Raw genomic sequence first — 9,558 nt, forward strand, 5'->3', positions numbered from 1 at the left:
TTTTCAGCACGGCACATTCTTCAGAGGTTTTTTTTTTTTACAGACAACATCAGGCGTCTTCATCTGCGAGTGGAGCTGTGTGCATTTTGATTGGCTGCTGCTCAGTCAGCTAATTCAGCATTGCCTGCAGAGGTCATCCTTCACCACAAGCCCATTAGCATAGAGAACTCTGTAGTAATCTGAGATGTCTGCACAGCAACTGGGTGATCTTCTGCACAGCGCTCGTTTATAAAAATGAGGCTGCGTTACGGGCAGTTAAACCTGGCACAGGCCGACACAACTTGCTACCGGTTTTTTGAAGGCTTCTCCTCCGAGACAATATAAATACAATGTTAGATCAACAAAAAATGCACAGTGTAGCAGCTTTAAGATTGTCCCTCACAGACTAAAGAATATCACCCAGCAGCACAGGGCACAATTAACACACACACTGACAGCGGCAGGCTCTCTCTCTTTCCTGCAGACAATATGCAAATGAGGTAAAACATTCAAGTGCGTGTAAAAGGTCACGTACACGTTAACACTTTAGCGTTACACTGTTATGCAGCCCTGCATAAACTTTTAGCGGAGCAGAGATGACCGTGCTTGCGAGAGCAGCCAAACTTCAAAATAAAAGCACCACTACTTATATTCAATGAAATAGTGAATAACAATGTAACATAATAAAAAACTTAAATACCAAACCAAATAAATCCTCAGTTTTTCAGTGAACATACAATGCCAACAATTATACTGGACTTTACACTAAACTGTTAAAGATCTCCCCTCCTCTCCCTGCTCAGCATCGATCTGTGCATGGAGTTGAGATCCGGTGATGAGCTCCGCGCAGCAGAGAGTAGAGTGCTGACAGCTTCTCTCCACAATCAGACAAAAAACAAGAGCAAACTGCGCGATCTGCGACACTTTACGGGCGTGTTTGCAATTGAATATCATTAAAAATCTACGGAGCCCCGGAGTGGCCATGGGATAAAAATAATAATAAAACGAGCGCACGTTTTACTACCTCGTGCGCACGGGATGGTCAATTGAGGCCTCGTTTTAACAATTCTCCTTTTGATTAATTGTCATAGATTTACTCACTCCAAGGACACAACACTTTATTATAAACTGGGGGTGTCAAAGATACGGCTGAGGAATGTGTGACGCTCCAATGTGATCTGTGCTCTGTTATATGAACACAATATTAAGCACGGGCTGCCCTCACACTGAGATCTGCTGGTGGAGCCGAGGAGCGGTGCTCAGACGCTTCTTTCAGTTATGCACAGAGCGTGTCTAATTCATGGCACAGGAAGGAAAGCCCGTGGCAGAGTTGGATGAGCCAGACAGGGTTACAGGCAGGGTTGGAGTTTATCGAGTTATCATGAGCGCGGGGAGGAGACAAACGTTAGGAGAGGAGCAGGAATGACACTGATCTGTGTGTGTTTTGATTCTCTGTACCTGAATCAATAATGTACAACGCACAGTTGAAGTATAAACATCGTCTCCACAGGCGCTCATATGCCCATATGCTGTGTAGTTTATATTCCACTGATAAACACAGAGCTGTCGAGGGGCATCAGGCTTCATGATCAAACAAAGTTTCATATCACATCATGTGATGCGAAGCCAGGGTTGCCAGGTCCGCGCTTCCAGCGGAGTAGGGCTACTTTTGAAGAGACCGGAGAGCAGACGGTTCCCGTTGTGCCGTTCCAACTAGCGCTCTGATGCGATCCTGTCCCTTTCAGAAGCTCTGTAATCCAGCCTGAACTGCGGTGTCTTTTGGAAATAACTACCTCATGCGTTCGTTTTATTATTTTGTATTCCATGGCCACTCTTAAAATGAATTACACTGTGATATAAATTGTTTTTTGTTTTCATTCACAAAACTAATTGTAAAAAAGAGCAACCATGTCTCACTGCAGAGCTGCTTTATTCCTCAGGTGGACTTTCGCTACAGGGACACCTACGAGGGCTGTCAGTACTCACACAACTGGTACTGTTACAGAGGTCGATGTGGTTCTAACACCAGAAGTCAGAGAGGCATAATTGACCAGAGCACGAATGCTCCATTGAATGAAAGGCTTTGGTGTGAAACGGAAACAGTCAGTACGAGAAATGTGCCGAGTGACAAACCTTTTACAATGAGGTGAGCTTTTGATGGATTTCAATCATGTTAACATTGTTGCTGCTGATCTTTATGCTACTTTATTAACACATATAAATATAAATATAATAAAATCAAAGTAATATTGCACATAAAACAGCCAATAATACTTTTCTATATCTGGCTATATTATGTTCACTATGAGCAATCATACTTTTCTGGCCATATCTATATTTGTATTCATGGATATAACATTATAATCATGTGCAATATTTCCACTTATTTATTAGAACCATGTGCAAAACAATGTTTAGTATCAGGAGCAATATAACCTTTCCTTTACTGATATGTATAATTACATTCTATGTCATATAATATCTGTAAATTCATAATCTTGTGCAGTCGACGTTCTTACTTATAACTGTAAATACTACTGTCAATTTCATTGCCACACGTTTGGTGGATAACTATTCTAATTTTGTTTTTGCATTAGGCACTGTCTCTTTTGCATTAACCCATACACTTTATATTTTCACTTATATTGGAGTTGTTTTTTGTATTTTTCTAACTTTGTATTTCTCTCGCACTATAATTTCCCTGGAGATTAATAGAGTTCTATCTTAAATGTATTAAAAACTGAGTATAAGTATAAGGGCATGTGAAGGGAATTACCTTAAAACCCCCGAGGAGCTTGTAGAGTAACATAAAAAATCTCTGAACAGTATTTATGTTTCTACCATTAATTTAGGCATAATAAATGAGACAGGTTAGCACAGTACTTGACAGCAACTCACCCTAAATACCCACATATTGCACCAGTGTGATGAATCATTGTCATATTAGGGCACATAGAAACACAGAACCTTCATCGCACATGCAAGAACACAAACAGCATGACAGGAAAGTTGGTCAGTTCGCTCCAACATGAACCCCAGCAGAGTATTCACATCCTGCCATATATAACAACTATAATGATCGTATAGTGGCATTATGTTAATATAAATAGTAACAAACATATGTAAAAACATATATATATATATTCAAGCTATGTAACAATGAGCTGCCATCAACAATTAACACACTTGTTCATACTGCGATTTTCAATATAGACTGATGTTACATTACTACAGACAAAACATTCTCACTTCAAAGGCTCCATTTCACTCAAACAAAACCATAATAAAACACTTTGCTGCCACCTTGTGTTGTAACTGGTAAGCATCTAAGTTACAGAAATACTTTAAATGCCGTGTAACATACACAATAAAACATTAAACAGTTCAATATAAAAACATACCTGCAATCATGGGACACACACAACCACTGTAGCTCAGCATGACAGGAAAGTTGGTCAGAAGTTCACTCCAACATGAACTAGAAGACGAGGTTACGTGTCAGTGAACTGGTCGGCAATGTACCCGACAGAGCTTGCTAGCGGCTAGCTAAAGTGCTACTCGCTCGGCACATTAAGTCAGCAATTACTTTTAAAAAACGACATAACCACTCAAAGTTCTAGCATTTTTCGTCAGAGCTGCTATGCATGGCTAATGCTGATAATTTTAACACTTAATACGTACAGTTTATCACATTTATTGACGACCATGCACCTGTGGTGAATGAAGTCGTGCACAGCAATAACAACAGCACTGACTTCCGCTTGGGATTCTTGTTACCAAAATGAAATACAACCAAAAATAAAACAACCGGGGTTGAGTCCCAAATTTAACAGAAATTTAACATACCTTACAGGTTAATTATTTACACTGTTACACTAACAGTCCTCCTGTCGGATCTGTTGTGGATCTGATTATCATGAAAGCAGTTCTTCCTTGCAGCTTCTAAAGCGTGTTTGTTTTATACAAACCAGGGCAGCGAGCTGTTGTTGGATCTCAACGCGTAACTTGGTCTCAAATTGGAGGCTAATGACTTTCGTGGATTTGGGAACAAGATCTGACACCAGAGAACCGAACAGATCACCAGACATTGGCATTCTACCTTTCCTACGGTAAGTCACCTGCTTTCAGCATGAAGGGGTTTGGCTCGCCAGATTGGTGATTAAAGATTCAATCTCGAAGATCTCAGCTTTGTTCTCTTTGGCGCCTCTAATGGCAAAAATAATTTATTATAGAGGTACACTTCCCAATTTAACCAGACGTCCACGGTTGGCTCCGGTTGTAACTCTTGATTTTCCTGGCTGACGGTCGCTTTCCTTTTCAGACTGTTTGCTTCATCTGAGCGTCGAGTTTGTTTCTTCTTCTTTGGATTTTCACTTCTTGTTGAAGTTGTATCTGTAGTCATCCATCTTTTCTTTGTTTGTTCAGCCATAGTAGATTACTGTTTACTCGCAACACTTGCAGAAACCGGAAAAGCAGCCGCTTATGCCAGCCTACCATCTCTGGCAGACCAACCACTGCTGGCTGATGGAAAACGTGTCACTAACTGGACGCCCGGATTGAGAGTCCTACTGTTTGTGGAACCTGCCGCAAGAACACCGCTGCTAGCTGAACTCGGCTTGTTTTTAGCGGAGCTAGCAATGGCTGTGTGTGCTGATTGTAAGATGCAGAGCCCTACCACAGACCCTCCACAACCGCTTTTCGGCGCTGTTGGGCGAGGCTCTGGCCAAGACGTGGAAGGCTCCTGCTACCGCTGCGTCACCTCCACCTGCAGCCTGCAGAGTCAGGCGTCTCTCCACTCGGCTCCCTGCGTCACTGCTGCCTCACCTCCACCTGTGGCAAGTGCTGGTCAGGCATCTTGACACTCCACCACTTGGAGGACCAGACATAAAATGCTGCAAGAGGCCATCATCAGATGCTTGGGGGGGGTCTTCCATCGGCTGAGCCGTCTCGGCTTTCTCCCTCGGCACAGAACCATCCGCCAGCACCTCGGGCCTCACTGCAGACGGGGAGAGCGGAGCGACCACAGTCCCATCCAGGTAGCTCACACGCATCTTCTCGTCATCTTTTTCCACCCACAACTCTCATCATTGGAGATTCAATCACCAGAGATATCCGCTTTTTGAACAGCATCACACACTGTCTTCCTGGTGCCACTGTCCCTGTTGTTTTGGATAAACTCCTGACCCTTTTGCCATCACTCCCAACCTCCATCAACAGGATCCCATCCCGTCGGCGGTCTGAGAGCACCAAAAACGATTTTCTCTGGACCCATTCCAACTTTTAACCGCGGACCGGAACATTTTAGCCGAATCCACGCCCTGCACACCTGGCGTCAGTCCGCAGGCCGATCTCATGACTTGGAATTTATTGACAATTTGAACTGAAATCGTGCTCCACTTTTTAAAAAAGACGGAATCTATCCTAACACGTGGGGTAGCCAAATGGTTTCAGCAAACATCCACCACGCGATCCAGTCCTCTCCACGTGTGTGACTATGTACTCAGCTCTCGCCCCAGACCGTCATCCCACACACCTGCTGTCTCTCTTCTTCTTCCTCCCCTCCATCCGCCAAAAACAGTCATACGCCCTCTACTGTCACCGACTCCACCTTTCGGAAAGATCATAACACTGCACTCTCTATTCCAGTTCATATCACCAGAGGACAGCCATCCCATCTTGTTTCTAAATCTGACAGAATCCTTATTTTCGGTGATTTTAACATACATGTCTGTTGCCCTGCTCACACTTCTGATTTTATGGACACTCTGGAATCTTTTAACTTCATGCAGGCAACACAGGAACCCACACACTGAAAGGGCCATATTTTAGATTTAGTTTTGTACAGTGCTCTCAGCCCTGACAACTTTGAGACAAAGGATATCTGTGTGTCTGATCATAAGGCTGTTTTATTCACAATGGTTTTATCCCAGCCACCTTTTACTGACAATGCACCTGTCCGCAGTCGTGTTTTTAACTCAATGTCTGCTAGCAAGTTTTCAGAGCTTTTTATTTCTGCCTCTTCAACTGCCTTTAATCTAAATTTTAACACAGAGGAGCTGGTCTCCCTTTTTAATCACACAGACCGTCCTGGACTCTGCTGCTCCTTACCGAGACAAAAAAATCCTACAGAGTCCACCAAAGGAACGAAAATGGGGAAAAAAATGGTTTACAAGTATTTGATGACATTCCCCCATCTTACTAATGCTTCTCAAGAGTTGTGCGAGAGGTTTTTAAGTTCATTTACAAATAAAGTGAATGACATAAGACAACAAATCACCCAGCCAGACCGTATTTTACATACCAGTAGGGACATTTTGAGCCTGTTTCCTTTTTATCTGAAATTTTATCCCATATGAAATCAACTACGTGCAGTCTTGATTTTATTCAGACCAAATTTCTCAAATTGGTTTTTAACACTGTTGGACCGAGTATTTTATCGATTATCAACAGCTCCTTAGAAGAAGGCATTTTCCCATCTGTTTTTAAACACGCTGTGGTCCAACCTCTTGAGAGAAACCTCGACCCCTCTGATTTTAACAATTTTAGGCCAATTTCTAAACTTCCCTTTTTATCAAAAGTCTTTCAAAAAGTAGTTTCAACCCAACTTTTATCTTTTATGTCTTTTAACAACCACTTAGAGCTCAACACAGTACAGAAACGGCCCTCCTACAGGTAACCAATGACCTACTTTTAGCAGCAGTCAGGGGGAGAGCACAATTTTAATCCTCTTAGACTTAAGTGCAGCTTTTGATACAGTGGATCATGCCATTTTAATTGATCATCTTAAAAATTGGGTTGGTATCAGAGACACTGCACTTAGTTGGTTTTATTCTTACCTTTTAGAACGAACCTTTGCGGTCACCATAGGTAACTACTCCTCCTCTACCACTAAAATTACCTGTGGTGTACCGCAAGGTTCAGTTTTAGGTCTGATTTTATTTTCAATCTATATGCTTACTCTTGCCCAAATAATTCAGCGCCACAATGTAATGTCTCCTTTCATTGCTATGCAGACGACACACAGATATACCTTCCACTGAGACCCGGGGACCCTAGAAGCCTAGCTGCTGTCAAAGACTGTCTCAGTGGCATCACCTGTTGGATGGCTGAGAACTTCCTCCAATTAAATAATTCAAAAACATAAATAAAACTAATCAATGCAAATAACTCCACCCTCCATATAGACAGTGGCCTTGGCGCCCCGGTCTACTAATGTAAAACCTACTGCCAGAAACCTTGGTGTAACATTCGACTGCGACCTAACCTTCGACAAACACAAAATTTTACAATCCTGCTTCCACCAGTTACGCACCATCTCAAAAACTGAAGCAATAATTACCAAACCGGAGCTTGAAAATATAATCCATGCACTCATCTTCTCCAGATTAGACTACTGTAACTCCCTGCTCTCCAGAATCAATCAGAAATCCCTCCCTCGCCTCCAACTAGTCCAGAACGCAGCAGCTAGGCTTCTTACTGGTCGTCCTGGCTTCTCGACATTGGCTTCCAGTTACTTTTAGAATTGATTTTAAGATTTTACTGATCACTTTTAAAGCACGTATGGGTCTGGCTCCAAGCTACATCACAGAGCCGTTAACACCATATGAGCCAGACGGCAACCGTAGATCCTCAGGTGGGGGCCTTCTGGTCGTTTCAAAGTCGAAGCTTAAAACCAAAGGTGATCGTGCTTTTGCCATCAGGGCCCCTCAGCTTTGGAACTTAGACTTAGACTTAGACTCAACTTTATTGATCCCTTTGGGATGACTCCCTCTGGGAAATTCAGTCTCCAGCAGCTTATACAGTACAATACAATAGGAAAGAATCAGCACACAGAGGGTAAACGACCTGCCTGAGGAGATGAGGCTCGCAGTAACATCCTTTGAATCTCTTCTTAAAACTCACTTTTATGTGTTGTCATTTTCTTATTGGCTTTTATTTATCTTTTCAAAATTTTTATTTCAATTTTTTCTTTCTTTTTCATCTTTTTATTACTTTTAGTTCTTTTATGTCCTTTTCTTGTTTTGTTGCCATAATCTCCTTTATTGATTATATTGCTTTTTTTCTCTTACATTGCTTGTATTGCTTTTATTTCTTTTTATTGCTTTTATTGCTTTTAAGTCTTTTATTGTTTTATAGCCCTTGCTGGTTTTATTTATTTATGTATTTATTTTGTTGCCTTTTCAGATTTTATTTCTCTTTTTTCTTCATTTCCTCTTTTTTATCTTGTTTAGCTATTTTATTTCTATTTATTGTTTCTACTTCTTCTTGCTTTGTCCCCTCGGTCTCGTGCCTGGCCATGTTGTGTGGGTTCTCCTGTTGTTGGGTTCTATGCTTTGCTTGTTTTTGTGATCTGCTGGTTTTATGATTTGCTTGTTTTCCTGCTTTGCTGTAAACTCTTGTTTTTAAAGGTGCTATATAAATAAAGGTATTAGTATGTCTATGTTATCCATACGTGCATCTTTGTAATTCTTCTGATAGGATCCTTTTTGTGTTCAGGATTCTTAGCAGAAGACTGTCACTTACTCGTGTTAATGTGTCCATTCAAGGGTCCCTCTGAACTGCCCACGGACATACAAGCTGATTGCCTTTGATCCTGACGGTGACAAAGTTCGATGCCGATACGGAAACATCAAGTATGTAGAGTGCAGCGGGTGCATCCTACCTTCAGGCTTCCACTTAGATCAGGTTAGTTGAAAGATCTGTTTCCTAATACATCATACAACACTGTACTAAATACTAAAATATTAAATGTTCTCATGGTTAGGACTCCTGCACATTACAATACAGCAGAGCCACCTTTGACTACAGAGTTTATGGCTTTGAGATGGTGGTGGAGGACTTCCCAAAACAACCGATCACTCTGGCCTACTCAGACGGATCTCAGTCCTCCAGGATTCCACCCACGAAGAGGGCAAAGAGACTTTCACCAATACTACCACCAACAACAACAACATCCACATCACCACCAACAACCACGCCACCAACAACCACACCAACATTGACACCACCTTGGGACCCATATTGGATGTTCTATCCGACTTCACTAACAACAAACACGCCACCATCAACAACCACACCACCAACAACAACCACACCACCAACAACAACACCACCAACAACAACCCTCACAACAACAACTACACCAACAACAACCCCAACGACAACAACTGCACCAACAACCACACCAACAACCACACCACCAACAACAACACCAACATTGACACCAGTTTGGGACCCATATTGGTTGTTGTATCCTTCTTCACTAACAACAACCACACCACCAACAACCACACCAACAACAACAACACCACCAACAACAACCCTCACAACAACAACTACACCAACAACAACCCCAACGACAACAACTGCACCAACAACCACACCACCAACAACAACACCAACATTGACACCAGTTTGGGACCCATATTGGTTGTTGTATCCTTCTTCACTAACAACAACCACACCACCAACAACCACACCACCAACAACAACACCACCAACAACAACCACACCACCAACAACAACTACAACAACAACAACTACACAAACAACAACAACTACACCAACAACAACCCCAAC

General features: G+C 42.2%; 1 long non-coding RNA gene across 1 annotated transcript; it reads left to right on the forward strand.

Annotated features, from left to right (window-relative positions):
- Positions 1–1,923: 1,923 nt before the first annotated feature.
- LOC138593213 (uncharacterized) lies at positions 1,924–8,598 on the forward strand. The gene is made up of 3 exons (XR_011308320.1): positions 1,924–2,125; positions 3,951–4,088; positions 8,526–8,598. It is a non-coding gene; the product is annotated as an uncharacterized lncRNA (long non-coding RNA).
- The last annotated feature ends 960 nt before the right edge of the window (positions 8,599–9,558 follow it).

The sequence above is a fragment of the Semicossyphus pulcher genome, unplaced genomic scaffold (assembly GCF_022749685.1).
Source record: "Semicossyphus pulcher isolate SPU_LCO1_2020_fin unplaced genomic scaffold, fSemPul1.0.p SCAF_1, whole genome shotgun sequence".
Lineage (NCBI taxonomy): Eukaryota > Metazoa > Chordata > Actinopteri > Labriformes > Labridae > Semicossyphus > Semicossyphus pulcher.